Source organism: Ochotona princeps, chromosome 21 (genome assembly GCF_030435755.1).
Source record: "Ochotona princeps isolate mOchPri1 chromosome 21, mOchPri1.hap1, whole genome shotgun sequence".
Classification (NCBI taxonomy): domain Eukaryota; kingdom Metazoa; phylum Chordata; class Mammalia; order Lagomorpha; family Ochotonidae; genus Ochotona; species Ochotona princeps.
The window spans coordinates 883,457-901,074 of NC_080852.1; the positions used below are offsets into that span (position 1 = coordinate 883,457).

Below are 17,618 nucleotides of genomic sequence, written 5' to 3' on the forward strand. Positions count from 1 at the left end.
AGAGGAAGCTCTTCTGTCCATTGACTCACTCTCCAAGTGGCCACAATGGCCAGAGCTGTGCCCATCTGAAGCCAAGAGTCTGGAGCCTCTTCTGAATCTCTCACATGGGGGCAGGGTCCCAAGGCTTTGGGCCATCTTCAACTGCTTTCCAGGCCATAAGCAGTGCTTTCCCTGGATAGAAAGCAGGGCTGACAGGATTAGGATAGGTGCCCATATGGGATCCCAGCATGAGCAAGGCAAGGACTTTAGCCACTAGGCAACTGCACTGGGCCCTAGATATAACTTTTAATGTAATCTGTAAAAAATGTGCCTGGGCTAGAGGAAAGTGGATGCAAATTAAGCCTATATTACAAAACATTAGAAAATTATCATCTCTCCCAAGCTAGTATGTAATGAGTTTTCAGTTGGAAATCCCAATTTGAATACTTGAGGTTTAGAACTTACAAGTGAAAAAAAAAATGTCAGGTTTCAACCTTTGTTCTAGTAAACATTTGACCTGGGCACTTTAGTTTAAGTTGACATATTTAAGTCACAAATTTTGAAATAATTGAACTCAACACAGTGGAACACGTGAAATTGAATTTGCTGCATAAAATTGCAATTCGCTAATTAGAAGACATGCAAAGAAACAGTGAGGGGATTAGCATGTAGCATTAGAATATAAACTCATCACAGGGCAGGTAAATGTATGTCAACTTTAAAGTATCCCTGGAGGGCTTGGTGTGAAGGCCTAGTGGCTGAAGTCCTAAATTTGAATGTACTAAGATCCCATATGGACACCGGTTCCAACCCCAGCAGCCCCAATTCCCATCAGCTCCCTGCTTGTGCCCTGGGAAAGTATTCAAGGATGGCCCAAAGCCTTGGGATCCTGTACACAAGTGGGAGACCTGGAGGAAGTTACTGGCTCCTGACTTTGGACTGGCTCAGCACCAGTCATTGCAACCAGTTGGGGAGTGAATCCGTGGAGGGAAGATCTTCCTCTCTGTCTCTCCTCCTCTCTGTATATCTGACTTTGTAATAAAATAAAGAAATCTTTAAAAAAAGAGTCTATGGAAGACATTCAGCCTGGAACATTAAGCACAGCATAAAAAACATTTCATTACAAGACTTATCTTCATCGTTGCATAGATTGCAAATGATTTACACAGGTTGTTAGTTATAATAATCCAGCAGTTTGTGGTATTCTAGTAAGACTTCACAGAACTCTGCACCTTAGGGCAGAGACAAGGGACTAACTTGTTGTGTAGTTCTAACAAGTCATATATTGGTGATTGGTGTACAGAAGAAACTTGAGTAAATAAGTAGATAAATCCCTAAGGATTTAATAAATGAGAAGGACATGAACACTGCCTCTGAGCAATGAGGCCTAGCAAAAACTGAAGAGAAAGAGGGAAAACATGCCCTGTTGAGAGCCTGGTCAGTGGTACAGGCTGAGCCAGTACAAGCTAACTTTTACCTAGATGTACAAAGCTTCTGGATTCGTCTTTTTCTGTCACCTGAGCTAATTTGGGATTCCTGAGAGGCCCTTATGGTGACTGTAAGGGAGGGAAGGGATCCAAAACTAGAACTAAGGACAGAGAAATCTGCTTTCCTTTGCCCAGAGGGAAACTTCATCTTCCCTTCCACTATGAGAACCACCCGGGGCTTGGTGCTGATCTGAGGTGTCACCAAAGCCTGTGGAGGGCCTTGAACCTGCAGAGGTTCCTGAGCTGCATCTGTCCATGTGCGAGATCCAATAGGAAATGGCTGACTCCGAATTCTTGGCCTTTGAGGACAGTCTAATTTCCAAGGACCTCCTTAGCAAGTGGGACATGGTGCTGGGAATACTTTCTGACAATCCTTGGCAAAGTGTCCACTGCTTCTGCAGTGGGAAGAACTTGGGAGGCTTCCAGAGGTCTCACTGGGACCAGGAGTATACACCTCTCTTATCCTCCTGCTCTGCCACGGGGTCCTCTCCTGATCTCTGTGATTAAAAGCAGACAAATGAACAACAACAGAAGAAAAACATGATGGCCACCTTTAAGAGATTGCCCAGGGTGCTCTCAGGTCCCATTGCAAAGAACTGTCATCTCTACATCACCTGTTCTTCTCTACACAGCTAGGATCTAATGGAATATACTTAAAGTCTTCCTCAAACATTTTAGTAAGGTGGGGGATTTTTCTTTGCCCCCAATAGATCAGGGATTTATTCAAATCCAAATGAAAACATTTAGCTTAGTAATCTTCATTTTTAGCATTTTTATAAGTCAGTTAAAACAGATCACATAGCTAACATTTTTACCTACTAGTCAATTAAAGAGATCGAATAGCTTGCCACATAGACATGCAGATGTGTAACAGGTAACACACATTACAAAATAATACAGTATTTGTAACAGCTTTCTAAAAATCTGTTAAGTGTTTTAAACTTACCAGTTATTTACAATTACACCTTGCTTTTCGTAACCTGAGTTAACGATACTTTCTGTTGGAATCTGTAGCTTACTGTTTAACTTTCAATTTTATCACCAATGAATGCAATAGGTCTGTTGGAACCTAGAAAATGCAGCACCCATGATTAGAACTATATGAAACAGACATCTACATTTCACACTGCACCATGAAACTCACGATAGGACTTCATACACACTTGTACTCTTTAGGTCTCTAGGCTATTCTCATTAAGATAACAATTGTGACAAATAATGCAACAAGATCATTAGACCTGTGTGAGGTTTGGACATTTGTACTAGTAGCAGCTTGTTATATTATCATTTCTTTTTTTTTTTTCAAGATTTATTTTATTTTCATTACAAACTCAGATATACAGAGAGAAGGAGAGACAGAGAGGAAGATCTTCCATCTGATGATTCACTCCCCAAGTGAGCACAACAGCTGGTGCTGTGTCAATCCAAAGCCAGGAGCCAGGAACTTCTTCTAGGTCTCCCACAGAGGTTCAGTGTCCCAAGGCTTTGGGCCATCCTAGACTGCTTTCCCAGGCCACAAGCAGGGAGCTGGATGGGGAGAGGGGCTGCCAGGATTAGAACCGGTGCCCATATAGGGTCCCGGCACTTTCATGGTGAGGACTTTAGCCGCTAGGCCATGGTGCTGGCCCCACATTCACCTTTCATTATTATATCCTAAGGTTGTACCACTTAACATCTTGACAGTATCTCTTAATATGATCCAAATAGCCTAATCAGTGGTCATCCCCACAAAATTAGGGTTAAATCCTTTGACATTCCCAGCAGCCTCCTTGGGATTACCAAAGTCCACAAATTTGAAACTTCTGAGTTTTTTTTTTTAAAGATTTATTCATTTTATTACAGCCAGATATACACAGAGGAGGAGAGATAGAGAGGAAGATCTTGCGTCCGATATTTCACTCCCCAAATGAGCCGCAACGGGCCGATACGCGCCGATCCGAAGCCGGAAACCTGGAACCTCTTCCGGGTCTCCCACGTGGGTGCAGGGTCCCAATGCATTGGGCCGTCCTCAACTGCCTTCCCAGGCCACAAGCAGGGAGCTGGATGGGAAGTGGAGCTGCCGGGATTAGAACCAGCGCCCATATGGGATATCGGGGCTTTCAAGGCGAGGACTTTAGCCGCTAGGCCATGCTGCCAGGCCCGAAACTTCTGAGATTTTAAATGACTTTCATAGATGCCAAAAAGGCTTAAAATATCTGGTTGGAATAGGCACAATATTGATGAATTGATTATTGACAGTGATTGCTCAAATAATCCCAATGCAACGGAAGACTGAGAAAACAAAGATTACCTTAATAGAACAAAAACTATACATGTGGCTTGTCACCAAGCCAAACAAACTAAAACACTTGGAAGAGAGCTACCACATTGGTTCATCCCACACCTTAAAGCAACTTAGGAGTTAGAAATGAAACTTACTGGAGCTAGCTGGCTACAACATTTTAGTCCCCAATACAAAGAAAATCACTTAAAAGGAGATGTTTAAAAACTTGGCTTTGACAAAGGATAGGTTTCTAATTCCATGTACTAAAGACAAATATTTAGAAAATGCTTTATGCAATATGATCAATTATACCACACATCCTTTAAGAATTTGCTATTTCCTAGGCCTGGCATGGTAGGCTAGTGTTTAAAATCCTTGCCTTATACCTGCTGGGATCCTACATGGGTGCTGGTTCTAATCCCGGCAGCCCCACTTTCCATCCAGCTCTCTGCTTCTGGCCTGGGGAATCAGTTGAGGACAGCTCAAGGCCTGGGGACCCTACACCCTTGTGGGATATCAGGAAGAGGCTCTGGGCTCCTGACTTCAGATTGGCTCAGATCCAGCCATTGCAGACGCTTGGGGAGTAAATCAATGGACAGAAGATCTTCCTCTGTGTCTGTCCTCCTCTCTCTATATATGACTTTGCAATAAAAATAAATAAAAATCTTTAGAATTTTTTTTCAAACAAACAAAAAGCAAAAATAAAATAAAATAAAATAAAATAAAATAAAATAAAATAAAATAAAATAAAATAAAATAAAATAAAATAAAATAAAATAAAATGTGTTGTTTTCCTGTGGGACAAAATATCTTACAAATAATGCTTTTTGCAAATAAGAACAAGAATACAAGTAATTACAATTTGAAATAACTTTACAATTAGAAGACATCTTGACCAATAAACATAGGCACCAGTGTACATTAGCTATTTTGAAACTTTTTGAAACAAAGACGGTTGTCCCGTGCAAATATTCATTCACTTTATTTAAAAAAAAAACACCTTTATTTGCTTTAAAAACGTAAGACTTCTTGTACAATAAAGCATAAGCATGTTTCATCTACAAAGTCAGAATATCTTCCTCATGGAACATGCAGGAAGAAAGGAAAAACACACACATGGCAAAGTAGCCATAGATTACCTCTAAAATAATTAAGGCTTTCAGCCAGAAAAATTAATCTTTTGAAAACAAAAGTATATGAATAACAAAAAGCCATATTTCACACCTGGTACTAACAATAAACATTCATAGTACAAAATTATCTGTTAAAATCAAATTCCTATATATTGAAAGTATTAATATCATCAAAATTCCCATCATACTTAAAGCAATTTACAAGCTTATTGCAATCTCTAAATACCAAAGACATTATTTTTTTCTCATATCTAGAACATTTTTTTAAACTATTTTTCGGGTTGACATCATTTCATAAAGCCACATCAATCACAGCATGAATAACAGCAACAACAACGTCAAAAACAAATTGTAACACCTTGATTAAGTAATGTGCCACTGAGTAGGCAGCACATGCTTAACTAAAAGGAAACACAGAAATCTCTTAGGAACTATGTTTCCATCGCATACTCCATGGGCACTTGATGAACTCCACATTTCCATGTTGGCTTCCTTATATGAGAGAGAATATATGGTATTTATTCTTTTGTGATTGACTCATTTCGCTGAGCATAATGGTTTCTAGTTGGTACCACATGGTTTTAAATAGAATAATATCGTTCTTCTTGACAGCTGAATAATATTCCATTGAGTAGATGTACCACAGTTTTTTTAACCATTCTTTCTTAGACACACATCTGGTTTGTTTCCATGTCATTGCTATTGTGGATTGTGCTGCTGTGAATATAGGATTACAGATCCCCTTCTCGTATGCAGATTTCACTTCTGTTGGGTATATTCCTAAGAGCGGGATTGCTGGGTCATATGGCAGGTTTATTTGCAATTTTCCAAGCACTCTCCATATGGATTTCCACAATGATTGTACTAGCCTACACTCCCACCAGCAGTGAAGGAGTGTACCTTTTTCCCCATATCCACACCAGCATGTGTTGTTTTTTGAATTCTGAATGTAGGCCAGTCTCACAGGAGTTAGGTGGTACCTCAAGGTGGTTTTCATTTGTATCTCTCTGTTGGCTAGAGAACCTGAGCATCTTTTCATATGTTTGTTAGCCATTTGTATCTGTTCTTTTGAGAGATGTCTGTTCATTTCCTTTGCCCATTTTGCTACAGGGTTTGTTTTTTCACTATCCCTGGGTTTCTGAAGCTCTTTGTAGATCCTAGATATTAGTCCCCTGTCACTTGTGTAGAATGCAAAATTTTTTTCCCATTCTGCTGGTTGCTTCTTCACTTTTTTAATTGTCTCCTTTGCTGTACAGAAACTTTTTAGTTTGATATAGTCCCATTTGTTCATTTTGGATTTGATCGCCATTGCTTTAGGTGTCTTTTCTAAAAAGTCTTTCCCTGTTTCTATATCTTGGAGTGTGCTTCTCATGTTTTGCTTTAGTAGTTTAATGGTTTCTGGGTGTAGGTTTAAATCCTTGAGCCAATTAGAGCTGATTTTTGTATAGTGCGACAGGTATGGATCCTGCTTCTTTATTATGCAAGCTGCTATCCAGTTGTCCCAACAGCTTTTATTGAATAGACCAGGTTTTTTACCTGGATTGTTTTCTGTTTTCTTGTCAAAGATTAGTTGACTATACATGTATGGATTCCCTTCTGGTGTTTCTATTCTGTTCCACTGATCTTCTTCTCTGTTTCTGTACCATTACCAGACTGTTTTGATAACCACTGCTCTATAGTATGTCTTGAGGTCTGGAATTGTGATTCCTCCGGTTTGATTTCTATTTTTCAAGACAGCTTTAGCTATTTGTGGCCTTTTGTGGTTCCAGATGAACTTCTGAGAAAAATGTTGCTGGGATTTTGATTGGGATTGCATTGAATCTATATATTGCTTTCGGTAATATGGCCATTTTGCTAATGTTGGTCCTGCCAATCCAAGAACATGGTAAGGTTCTCCATTTTTCAAGGTCTTCTTCTATTTCTTTTTAAAATGATTTATAGTTTTCATCATAGTGGTCTTTCACATCTTTAGTTAACTTAATTCCTAGGTATTTAAGATTCCTTTCCTCTATTTTAAAGGGAACTGTACTTACAATTTCTTTCTCAGCAGCGGAATTATTTGTATACACGAGTGTCATTGATTTGTGTTCATTAATTTTGTATCCTGCTACTTTGCCAAAGTCTCTTATGAGTTCCAATAGTCACTTTAATAGAACAAAAAACTCACATGCAGAATTTGCTCCTCTTTATAGCACAGCTCTAGGTATACAGAGTGACATTAAGGCAACAAATTTGGCATAATTTTATAACCTCACAATGTGCTTCGCATGATCTAAATTATTCCAAATGACAATCATACCATCCAAGTTGAGTCTCATTCTTTGAGAGTTCCAGATATCCTGTCAGAAGTCCCAAAGTCAGGATGCTTGTTTCAGGGCCTGGCACAGTGGTCTGTGGCTAAAGTCCTCACCTTGAAAGTGCTAGGGTTCCATACGCGTGTCGGTTCTAATCCTGGTGGCCCTGCTTCCCATCCAGCTCCCTGCTTGTGGTCTGGGAAAGCAGTAGAGGACGGCCCAAAGCTTTGGGACCCTGCACCTGTGTGAGAGACCTGGAAGAGCTCCTGGACTGGCTAAGCATCGACCATTGCAGTCATTTGAGGACTGAATCATCAGACAGAAGATCTCCCTCTCTGTCTCTCCTCCTCTCTGTATATCTGACTTTGCAATAAAAACAAATCTTAAAAAAAAAAAGATACTTGGTTCAGAAATTTGAAGAATTCAGAGGTCCACAGAAATTGTTCAAAATAATATAGACTTGATAGGGCATGCTCACAGACACTATAGGCCAGATCTGATCAGAGTTAGGATAACATGAGAAACTGATAGAGAGCTAATTTCTAAAAGCAAACAACAGAAAGTGCAGAAAGACTTGCAAGATGCACGCAAGCTCATTACTGAAATCAGTTGCAATAGCATGGAAAAACCTTGATTCAGCACATGAACCGATCATTTATAACAGTGAGACACATCCTGAGAAAAAAGCATAGGATTACATACTCCTATAGTCGAGGGGCAGAGTAACCTGCAGCAAAGGGGGAAAAAGTTCCCAGACTAGGAAGGGTTAATAAATGCAGGCCTCTACCCAGCTGGTTTACTGCTAATTCTCTCCATTCTTTATTTCACAAGCATGCCAGGCTGTAGAAAAAGGAAATCTGGCACTTTAAACTCTGGTGCTCAGAAGAATCCCAGTGTCTTAGGTGGCACCCTGAGTCTTGTTTAGCAGCCCCCATATTCCTGCCCATGCTAGTTCTGGGGCTCTGACCTGGCCAAGACTCTCCTCGTTTTGCACTGAGACATACTCATCAGAATAGCATGTGCCAGGAGTGGCCATCAGAGAAGGCGGTGCTTGTCGACTGACTTGGTAAGCGCTGGCTGTGGGACAGGGTGGCAGGTCTGATTTAATGTTGCTTCCAGAGAGTGACAATATAGAGGACTCAGATGCCCTGGAAGAGAAGAGCTGGGGGCTGGACAGACACAGGGTCAGGCATCTGGCTGCAGGGCAGCCCTGCTACTGGTTCTGAGCCTTAATCCACCTGTGGTGGACCATCACTTCCTGAGTGACTGATGATTCTTTCTAAAGCACTTTCTGAATCTCAGTTGCAGTAGGACCTCACAATTAATGACATGGCATGACTCAACACTATGGAATCACATGGAACAGGTTAGCTGCAATGGCAGAGGCCTGTGAGAATCTGTTGAGAAGTCTCCAGGAAGGAGGAGGGGGAGGGCCTCCTCGCCCAGAGTGCACTGTTGCTTCCAGTGACTCCTTGGATGTGCCTTCCTTTCCTGCCTTCCTGATAAGCATCTGCGCTCTGGTTGATAGATTAGCCAAGAACAAAGCTCTGCCCCAGATCAAAATAGCTTGGTTAACTTTGCTGGAACTCCCTCCCTGTAGGAGTAATGTATTTAAATCACTAACAAATTTCGTAGTGTGACAACATTCTGAGTTTGAACTATTTCAATTAATCCGAGCAATGTAGCTTCAGTTTAAGCTAATGTAATTAAATCTGAGCCAGATAACAAATGTTTCACAGAAGTTTAACCTGTTTGAACTAAGTTTCAATTGTTGCTCTGCCGAACATTTAAAAACTGAAACCCTGGAAATAAATAATTGCCAGTTGCTCATAAGAGCACTGTGTTCCTCCCTTAGATCACACCCCTCCCCAGGCACCCACAACATTGCTTCCAGCAGTAGGGGGTCCTGAGCACAATGTGCTTTCTGCACCCGTTTGTCATGGCTTTCGTGATCTCTTCTTTGGTGATATAGGCATCTCCTTTTACCCTAATACCAGTTTTCAAGTAACTACAACTTCTTCCCTAGAATTCAAAAACATTCAACAGGAAGTATTCCCAGGTTTTCATCAGCTCTCTGGACATTAACACGTGGATGCAGCAGGAGAAAGCTAACAGCCGTCAGAATGAGGCTCTACCAGCTGATTCTACCTGCCAAAACTCATTGAGGTCCCTGTGAACAGGAACTGTTTCAATACTAAAACCAAGTAAAGAGCAATTAGTACTCCCTCATGCAGTCCTTGATGGCCTCTGTGGCCCAGACAGCAGCCTCCACGTCAAAGCTTCTACCCATTGAAACTTCAGCCCCATGACGTGTGAATGTCCTGACCACTATTGTGGTTTTGTAAAGGACCTTGGTTGTGTTATGGGGTGCAGCCAGTGATAGCCAGCACCCCTTAACACAGTCAACCATGGAATGTGGCGGTGTCCCCCACCCTCTGTTCACAATTTGGGCGAGTCAGTGAAGATGTTAATGTTCTTTATATTTCTAATTATGTACTCTCAAAAGAGTTCCTGATGGTGGGGCCTAACAGCAATGGAATGTTAATGTCATCCTTAGGGAGAAGCCCTCAGTGTCTCTTACCCCTCCCTTCCTGCCACCAGTTATTGAAGTCAATCGGAAGTATTGTATTGTAAGACATTGTACTGTGCACCTTTCAAACTGATTGGAGGGTGAGAGCTTAAAATCCCCTGACTTCTGCCACGCGGTGCAGTGTTTCCTGTATTGTAGCAGGAGCTGCTGTCGCCAAGCTTGGGCAATAAAGACTCCTCCTAACATCTTGCACTTGGGTCTGGCATGATCTCTCTCGCACTCTGCAACAATGGAACATATCTGCACCATGTTGTGCTTCCACAATGACTGCTCCAAAAACCGCAAATGAAGATGCACTCACTTTCCAAACACAACCAGATCTGTGTCACTGGTTGGAAGATAAAAACCTATACTAATGTTGCCAAATATCTGCACATCAGCTGCCAACCAGCGATCTTTCCCGACAGTTACACCATCTCCTTTCTCTTGGTTGCATCTTCAGGACAAGGGGACATGAAGTTGTAACAGTCAACAATTTCCTCATGCAGTCCCTGGGATGTCCAGGTTGTAAGTGCGGCACTTCCACAGCATGTCACATGGGGGCGCACTGTTCATTCAGCTGGCTGAGCTCCAGGAGACTGTCCCATAACAGATAGCTTGGGCCCTACATGCTCACCTGTTCTTGTGTTTCTGGTAGCCTCAGTTGGAACTGGTGCTTTGGCAGTGAGACAGCACTCGAAAACAATGGTGATATTTTACTTCTCTTAGGGGATTTGTTGCCTAAATAGGTTTTACAAGAATGTTTTCCTGAGGTCCGGCGGCGTGGCCTAGTGGCTAAAGTCCTCACTTTGAACGCCCCAGGATCGCATATGGGAGCTGGTTCTAATCCCAGCAGCTCCACTTCCCATCCAGCTCCCTGCTTGTGGCCTGGGAAAGCAGTTGAGGACGGCCCAATGCTTTGGGACACTGCACCCGCGTGGGAGACCTGGAAGAAGTTCCTGGTTCCTGGCATCGGATCGGCGCGTATCAGCCCGTTGCAGCTCACTTGGGGAGTGAATCATTGGACGGAAGATCTTCCTCTCTGTCTCTCCTCCTCTCTCTGTATATCTGACTTTGTAATAAAAATAAATCTTAAAAAAAAAAGAATGTTTTCCTGATGGAACTTAGAAGGACTTTGAAGTATTTACAAATCTCTGTAATGTTGGAAGCATGTGAAACAGAAATGCATTCATGCATAAAATAAATATATATTTTTTATATTTTTATCTTAATTTTATTTTTTTAATTGATTACATAGCATGAAGTGACACAGTTTTATAGGTACTGGGGTTCTCCCCACCCTCCCCAAACCCTCCCCCCCATGGTCGATTTCTCCACCTTGTTGCATCATCACAGTTCAAGATCAGTTGAGATTCTTTCATTGCGAGCACATACCAAGCATCGAGACCAGCATCTTATTGTCCAAATTCAACTGCTTGCTGGGGAGACCATCTCAGTTCTGATGGTAGAGCCAGCAGAGTATCATCCCAATCAATTAAAAGCCCTGACATAACATCAGCAACAATTTATAATGTTACAGAATTAATTGACATAGTATTGAGTAACCAACACATTGAAAAAAAAATGCAAGTTCTTTACCACATCCTGTGACTCCTTCGTTGACATTTCAAATTTAGTTTATACATGACTGGGTCCTATACACCTTAAAATGGCTATAGGTTACTATTCAGCTGTCTCGTGTCTATTTACATTATAGTCTTTAATATTCTATAGAGTTAAAGCATAATTTTGCTGAACTTGGCTTTTTTTTTGGGGGGGGGGAAGTCTAGACTGACTTATAACCCTAACAAGACATATGTCAATAATTGAGGTGAAAAAATATATATTTAAATAGCTTCAGACAGCTGAAATAATATACCAAGTCTCTGTTCAGCAGCCCTGCATCTTTCTGCCTTATATTTATTATACAAACATAAAATGTGAATTTATAAATGCACAACATGAAGTTTAAAATGTTGACAAGTACACTTTTAGTCAAGTATGATGAGTCTCTATATAAAGTCCAGTAAACTAACCAGAAACACAATTGTGTTGTTCTCAGTGCTGACTGAATGGCTGGGCCAATTCTCAACTCCAACTGAGAAGTATGCCTGTGGCTCTGACAGAACCCAGTATTAGCTAACAGCACTGCTTTGGAATCAGTCAGCACCCAGCTGGGTCACTGGACCAGACGCTGCCCTGCCCACATCTTACCATTGATGCTGAACAAGCAAGGCAGTGGTCCAATGATAGCCAGTCAAGTGAAAGGCCAGGGGCAGGGAGGAGGGGAATCCAGGAGATCCCTGACACTGATGGAATTAGAAGCTCAGACATCCTGTTCCGGATGTGGACTCCATGAGAAATGATACAACGTGAGCATAGCGATCATTGTTGAAAGGGTTTCTGTTTCCACCCAATAGGACCCCTGAGAGAACACACTGTGATTCTACAAAGGGACACCACTTCACTTACAATTAATCCACAAAATAAGCAAGATTCATTTGAAGAGAACATATCACGGACAACAACCTCACTGTTTATTAGGAGGCTTATAATCAGTTACTTTGTAAATGTAATTGTAAACAGTAGTTAAATGAATGATTTCTTCACCACAGTCTCTGCCTCTTTCTGGCCCATGGCTGCCTCTGCCAGTGCCACTGATGCCACAGCTGTCTTATCATAGATGTCGAGAGCAATCCCGACCTACTGGTGGCCATGTCAATCACTCCATGTCCAGGCCCACTCAGCTGCAAGCCCTGCACCTCTAGCCCGCCCATTGCTCCGGGGCCAGGCACCCTGACAGAGGTGCCAGTCCCACAGCACGGTCACCCTGTGTGCTACTCCAGAGTCAGGGATTGTGCCAATGTCCCCCATATCCTGCCTGTCAGCTGTTTCAGGGTCAGTTGGTGCTGGCACAGCATGAGCCTCTAGCATGCCCCCTCTCCCAAACTCACTGCACTAGGGCCAGTTGTGCGTGAGCAGTGCCCCTTGCCATTCCCCCCAACCCACACAATGCCATTGACTGTCACTCCAGGGCCACACTAGCTTGGCTTGCGACCCCTGCACCACTTCTCGGTGTACCCTGCCTTCTAGCAAACTGATTCAGGGCCAGATAGACAAAACCAGAGCAACCCTTCCCACAGCGATACACCCTGTTAATCTGCCAGGCTCTCCAGGGCCAGGCCAGCTTGGATGTACCCCTCACCACCTTCACCCCTCAGCCCCTACATTATGCCTTTAGCATGCCCACCCTGTTCACAGCTCCAGGGCCAAGCATGCTGGGCCACCAACCTGCTCACCAGACAGCCACTCACCCACCAGCAGCTCCTTGGTTGGGCAGGTTCAGCTGGTGTCTTTGAGGGCCTTTGGCCTGCCAGTCTCTCCACTATGCCTGCTGCTCCAGAGTCAGACCACACGGGCTAGGCCAGTGTACTTGTGCTCCAGCCCTCACTCTGACTGCACTTCAGGGCCAGATCTGTTTACCCAGCACCTACAGTGCCTCTAGCACTCCTGCCATGTCAGCTGCTGCAGGGACAGACCTGCTTAGCCTGTGAGTCCTGACTATCCTGCCTGTCCCACTGCCCAACAGGTGGCTTGAGGGCAGGCAGAATCAGCCAGCATTCTCCACCCATCCTATACCGGTAACATCCTTTCCCAATGGCCCCTGCAGGGCCAGGCTAACTTCAATGGCACCCCATGTAGCCTTAGCCCACCTGGCACTAGTTACAGAGCCACAGCTAGGCTGATGTCCCTGCGCCTCTATCCCTTCTGATACACCCTCTGCTCCAGGGCCAGGCACCCTGACACACCCAGGACATCCACCCTGCCTGGTTCAGTCAGCCACCTGGCACTTGCAGCAGGCTGCTTGCCCACCTGCCGCTCCAGATCAGGTGGCTTGTCCTGTGCCTGCCAATCATCAGCAAGCCAGGCATGCCTGATGCTGCAAGGATGGGCCTTTTCAGCTGGCACCCACTTACCCCCAGCCCAACCACCGTGTACTCCAGGGTGAAGGTGGCTCTCCAACAGCCCGATAACACACACATACACACACACACATCCATTCCCAGCCTGCTTGCAAACCTCTCCAGGGCCAGGTGGGCTCAGCTGATACTCCACGCGCCTCTATCCCTCCAGCACTGCTGCCCTTTCCCATTGCTCTAGGCCCAGGTACTCCACCAGCCTGGAGCAAGCAAGCCATCTGCTCCAGGGTCAAGCAGTCCAAGCCACCTAGGCCAGTGCACCCCGCACCCCTTCCACCCAGGCCCCGCAAACCCCATGCTGTTCCAGGGTTAAGCAAGTTCAGCTGACTCCACCTCCATCCTCCACCCCCGCACCTATATTGCACCCCAACATGGCCACTCTGGCTCTGGGCCTGCTCAAAATGTGTCCAAGGCATCCTCAGACTTCCTGTGGTGCCCACTGCTTCAGGGCATGGCACACTTTGACAGTGCCCCATGGATGGCCCACTATCCCCTGCTCCATTTCCCAGGGCTGGGCTGTCTGGATTACCACTTTAGGGCCAGTAAAACCTGCCTTTCTAGCCCGCATTCCACACCACCCCTCAGGCTACCTTAAGGCTTGGTCAGCTTGGCTAGAGTCCCCACAACACACCCACCCCACAGACCAGCCTTGGAGCTACCAGGTCAGATGAGCTCAGGCTGGGCCTCCAGTGTCCCCAGCCCCCACCAGTCCCTCCATGCTTTGGCTGGCTTGGCAGTCATCCTGCTAACCCCATGCAAGTCCGTCACGCCCACCCCATCAACAACAGCTTCAGGGCCAAGAGCACTTGGCCACCAACCTGCTCACTCAGCCAATCGCCCACCACCACTCCCAGGCTGGACACTCTTAAGCTGGCATCCCCCAGAGCCTTTGGACTGCCGGCCCAGCCACCATGACCACTGCTTCAGGAACAGGCCAGATCTGCTCGCCCAGCGCTGGCCCTGCATCCACCCTGCCTCTAGCACTCCTGCCAGCTCCTCTTCCTCCCCACTCCCACCTCCAGCTTACCCCCTACTAAGCTGCTCCAGGGCCAGGACAGCTTCCCTACGTCCAGTCCCGCTCGCCATCCACTACAAGCCAGGGCCATGACAGTCTTCCAGTACTCCTGCACACCCAACACAACCGCCCCACTGGTCTGACTTTTGTTGTTGAACCAGGGCGGCTTGGATTGCAACTCCAGGCCAAACCCGGCCTGCCAGCCACTCCAGGGCCAGGCATACTCAGACAGCTACATGTCCCCCAGCACCCAGTATGTTCAACGTCCAGGGTAGCAAGCCTTGCGTTCCACCCCAACCCCCTACCCTGCCTTCTGCTTGTGCAGGCAGCCTGCCCTGCCCCTAGCCACTGTGCGACCCCAAAAAGCGGCTTCTCCACCTGCTGCTCACCCTAAGCCAGCACAATCTAGCAATCCTACACTGCCCACCCCACCACGCCCCACCTAAATGTCTAAGGCCGAATGGATTTTGAGGCTATTGCAAGTAGCCCTAATTCCCTTCCAGCTCCCTGCTTGTGACCTGGGAAAGCAGTCAAGAATGGCCCAAAGAGTTGGGACTCTGCCCCCATGTGGGAGACCTGAAAGAAGTTCTTGGCTCTTGGCCTGGAATCATCGCAGTTCCACTGTGACCACTTGGGGAGTGAATCAGTGGATGGGAAATCTTCTCTTTCTCTTCTTCTCTCTGTATATCTGAATCTCCAACAAATATAATTTTTTAAAAAATATTTTATTATTATTATTATTATTATTGGAAAGCCTGATATACAGAGAGGAGGCGAGACAGAGAGGAAGATCTTCCATCCGATGTTTCACTCCCCAAGTGAGCCGCAACGGGCCGGTACACGCCGATCCGATGCTGGGAACCAGGAACCTCCTCCAGGTCTCCCATGTGGGTGCAGTATCCCAAAGCTTTGGGCCATCCTTGACTGCTTTCCCAGGCCACAAGCAGGGAGCTGGATGGGAAGTGGAGCAGCCGGGACTAGACCCGGCGCCCATATGGGATCCCAGGGCTTTCAAGGTGAGGACTTTAGCCGCTAGGCCATGCCACTGGGCCCAACAAATATAATTTAAAGAGAGAGAGAGAGAGAGAGAGAAGCACCTAGGATGAAGCCAGAGACCATCAGGGATACCAGTACCGCAGGAGACATCTTCACTTGTCGTGTCACAGCACTAGTTGCTAAGCTCCAAATGTTTTGTTGGGTTCTTTTGAAAATTTTTCTTCTCTTGAATTTCTCATATCACTTTCATTTTCCTCCTTGAGTATCTCTACCTTATTGAATCTCACTGAATTTTGCTAGGATTACTTCTTTTGCTTTTGAATTTTCAGGCATTTTCCTAATTTCCTTCAGAGAAGCATATCTTTGTAGTGAACTTGTACTCTTTGGAGGTGCTTCTTTGGTTCTTTGTGTTTCCTAGGGTGTCGCCGCCGTCCAGCAGCAGCCACACTAAAAACGCCGAGTCATACTCTTGGAGGTCCGGGAAAAACTGGTAAAAGCGGCTGCGTTTAAAAACCTTTTCTCCGGTGCTCCTGTCCCCATCTGTCTAAGCTTTCCTACCTGCTTCTTCCACCACCCTTCCTCCCATTTCCACCACCCTTCTTCCCACATTTCTTCCCATTTCCGTATTCTCCCCATATGGGCCACTAGAATGTCACAAGCCAAAAAGGGAGAGATGAACAAAAAAGACAGGGCAAACCAAAAGGGGTTTATTGCCGAAAGCGAGCTGCTTATATACAGTTCTTCTACCTATCACTTCTGCCTATGGTTCACGGGACACTATCTGATAGGCAGCAATCGCAGCGAGGGAGAATTAGCCGATCCTTGTGACTTTCTGCCTGCCTACTGGTGGGATAAGTCTCGCCTCCTGGCACTCGGCCAGCTGCCATCTTGAAGCCCCTCATTCGTGTGGGGTCAGCTGCTCCCCACACTAAGGCCCTACATGGATATCTAACAGTTCCTTCTTTAATGGTAGATTTTATTGAAGATTTTTGAAAGATAAACTGAGTTGTCAGTCTTGGCTTTGGTTCTAGTGAACCCAAAGTGAAATCTGAGTGATTTCTCGAGTTTTGCTCAATGTCAGTGATGTCAGCAGGTGCCACAGTTGTCTAGTTTTCAGCTGCTCATTGGGGTTCAAGGTCATTTAATGACTTTGAAATGGTTGTGTGTTGAAAAAGGTGTTTCTTCAGTTCTCAGAGAGTTGGGTTTTAATCATGTTAGGGATGTTTCATGGATGGAGTAACTGTCTTCGTGGTGAGAGACATGGGGTTGATATTCCCCATTTCCTGGCATGCATGCCCAAATGATGCTGAGGCTCATGGCACCAATACCTCATCGTCTTTCTTCATTTTTCTAGGTGGTTAAATTGCAATAGGAGCTGGCATAGTTCCAGAGTAATGTATATTTTACTTGACAAAAACCCGAAAATCATTGTCTAGTGCTCTTTGATTTTGAACATTGGATCCTGGATTTGTTCATATAAAATGATACAAATACATTAGGCTTGGTGCAGTAGCATGGTGGCTAAAGTTCTCACCTTGCATGCGCCAGGATCCCATATGGGCACTGGTTCTAATCCCATCACCCATGCTTCCCATCCAGGTCCATGGCTGTGGCCTGGGAAAGCAAATGTGCATGGCCTAAAGCTTTGGTACCCTGCACCAGCATAGGAGACCTGGAGAAGGCTCTGGGATCCTGGCTTCAGATAGGTGCAGCTCTGGTCTTTGTCACCACTTGGGGAGTGAATTATCAGACAGAAGATCTTCCTTTCTGTTTCTACTCCTATATATCTGACTTTGCAACACAAAAATAAATCTTTTAAAAATTATTTCATTTTATCATCATTAGCAACTGAACATTCTAGTTATCTGTACACCTCTCAACTCTAATTCCATTTTAAATGTC

General features: G+C 44.9%; 1 protein-coding gene and 1 pseudogene across 1 annotated transcript in view; one reads left to right on the forward strand and one right to left on the reverse strand.

The window, feature by feature from the left end:
- The window catches only part of LOC131482920 (zinc finger protein 334-like), a 303,146-nt gene that overhangs the window by 188,316 nt on the left and 97,212 nt on the right, over window positions 1-17,618 (forward strand). The gene's annotated exons all lie outside the window — the stretch shown is intronic.
- Window positions 1-17,618, reverse strand: part of LOC131482908 (zinc finger protein OZF-like) — a 98,135-nt pseudogene that overhangs the window by 42,814 nt on the left and 37,703 nt on the right.